Source organism: Bombus flavifrons, unplaced genomic scaffold, assembly GCF_040668555.2.
Source record: "Bombus flavifrons isolate JBK064 unplaced genomic scaffold, iyBomFlav1_principal scaffold0024, whole genome shotgun sequence".
Classification (NCBI taxonomy): Eukaryota; Metazoa; Arthropoda; class Insecta; order Hymenoptera; family Apidae; genus Bombus; species Bombus flavifrons.
Window position 1 is genome coordinate 175,001 of NW_027184769.1, and position 2,500 is coordinate 177,500.

The following is a 2,500-nucleotide window of genomic DNA, read 5'->3' on the forward strand; positions in this document are numbered from 1 at the left end:
CCGGCAAACGTAGCATATATCGCCTGATATGAAAAAAAAATCGGTCACGAGGAGAACTACGAGTATATTCGATAACCTATACACGAAGCGGTGCATAAGCGGGCGGTCGTCCGAAAGGACGACTCACGACGCCGCGTGCACTCACGCAAGTCCGTGACGGTTCTCTCCGCTCTTATTCGTATCCCATTCTTCTTCCTCTCGTCGTCCGACTCTGAAACGTTCTCTTATTATATTTTTAAGAAGAACGACGGCGGGTTGTTGTCGAGGCAAGAAGGGACAGAGAGAGACAGAGGTAGTGTTTCGTAGTCTCTCGTGAACACGATAGATTTATATATCGAGCATGCGTACGAGTTGCACGGTCTCGGCACGACCGCGACGAACGCCGACGAGCGTCCAACAATCGCTCGTACGTCGCGTACGTCCTCTCGTCCGCTCTTATTCGTATCCTTCTTCGTGCGCTTTCCCCTTTCTCCGACTCTGAAACGTTCTCTTTTATTTTAAGAAGAACGACGGCGGGTGGTTAAGGCAAGAAGGGACAGAGAGAGACAGATAGAGAGTAACGATACGCAACGCAAGCAGTCTTAGGTTTACGTGAGCAACCCTCAGCCAGGCGTGGTCCAGGAATTGTATCCGTGGACCGCAATGTGCGTTCGAAATGTCGATGTTCATGTGTCCTGCAGTTCACACGTTGACGCGCAATTAGCTGCGTTCTTCATCGACCCACGAGCCAAGTGATCCACCGTTCAGGGTAATCTTTTATATATTTACAACATTTTTATACTCTTTGTACTCTTAATTCTCGGTTCGAGCGAAGCCGAGTTCCGACACGTTCGACCAACGGGAATCGGACGCGCAGAAGTCGCCATAGGATTGACGACACGAAAATGTTCGAAAAAAAAACCGACGAACGCGCGAAGATTCGCGCGTCCGTCGGCCGGGCGTAAAGTACATTATGATATATAACAACCATCGAGATCGAAGCTCCGTTCGTCAGGAAACGACGGGGATATACACACCCGATTCTGAATCCTCTGTACAGCACACGATCTCGCGAACGAGTAAGCACGGTGGCTAGCCCATGTTATGTATGTAATGCGTAATTCCACTCCCTCGTCAAATTTATTCAAGAAACAGCGCGCGTGCATCTCCATCGTTCGGGCGATGTAAAGATTCGATGGGATTCGCGCGGCCGTCCGCCTCGAGCGGTCTTTCTTCCCAATATCCAGAAGCAGAGTTTGAAAAACTCTAGCGACGGTACGGGTGTCCGACTCACGACATCGAGGCTTCGAAGCCGGCGATCCCCTCCGAACGGATGGCGACCACGCGACGACTGAAAGCGTGAAAAATCGACGAAAGAGAGAACACATCTCCGTTCAGGTGGGTGTTTGTAAAACAAAAATTCGATGGGACTCGCAGCCATAGCCATCGTCCTCGCGCGGTCTTTCGTCCCAACATCCAGAAGCAGAGTTTGAAAAAACTCTAGCGACGGCACGGGTGTCCGACTCACGACAACGAGGATAGAGACACGGCCGGTCCCCTCCGAACGGGATATATGCGACGATAGACGACAAACTAGATGTAAAGCTTTAGTCTCGTTCAGGTAGCGTACAAAATAAAAATTCGATGGGACTCGCAGCCATCGTCCTCGCGCGGTCTTTCGTCCCAATATCCAGAAGCAGAGTTTGAAAAAACTCTAGCGACGGCACGGGTGTCCGACTCACGACAACGAGGATAGAGACACGGCCGGTCCCCTCTGAACGAACTTCGGCTAGACTAGTTACGAATCGTCATCGTCGCATAGCGGGCCAAACATCCACGCAATGCGTCTTCGTTCTAGGTTACCCGATCCACGAGTATATGTTACAAGTGGTTTCGTTATTTCGAACAAAACGACATACGAAGAGCACACGCCCTATGGGTAGGAAGCACGTTTCGAGAACGCGCGAGAGTTTTGAAGAAAGAGACGAGAGGAAGTCGACGCAGAAGGTATCCATGGATCTTCGAAGAGAATCTTCGAAGACTATATCGGTATCCTTTCGCTCTGCGCGACTCGCTACACGTTCTTTCGCTCTCGTCGACTCGTTGAGCTTCGTTCGATCCCAAAGAGGAGTCTTCGATATGTCCCGTTGCTAGGAGGAGAGCAAACGCAACACAGACTACGAAACATAGAAGAGAATAGGCGAAGAGCACGATCTCTCCGACACGAGGCACTTTAGAGATTTTCTTATTTCGTACAGCGGTTTCCACGATGCAAATACGAAATACGAGATCGTGACGGCGGGTCTTTCTGTGTACGGCCTCGCGCAGGCGCCACGACTGCATTTCTCTTTGCACGTAAGTGGTTTCCGTCGTAATTTTTTAGTTTGATATATTTGTGTTACAAGGCTGGCGTTCCCTTTTATAGTTATTAGAATTTCATATATATTATTCGGAGACGGCGGGTCTTTCTGTGTACGACCTCACGCAGGCGCCTCGAATTCTTATATATATATATATTATA

General features: G+C 49.7%; 1 non-coding gene across 1 annotated transcript; it reads right to left on the reverse strand.

The window, feature by feature from the left end:
* Window positions 1-596: 596 nt before the first annotated feature.
* Window positions 597-751, reverse strand: LOC138189286 (5.8S ribosomal RNA). The gene has a single exon (XR_011175980.1). It is a non-coding gene; the product is annotated as a 5.8S ribosomal RNA (ribosomal RNA).
* Window positions 752-2,500: the final 1,749 nt, after the last annotated feature.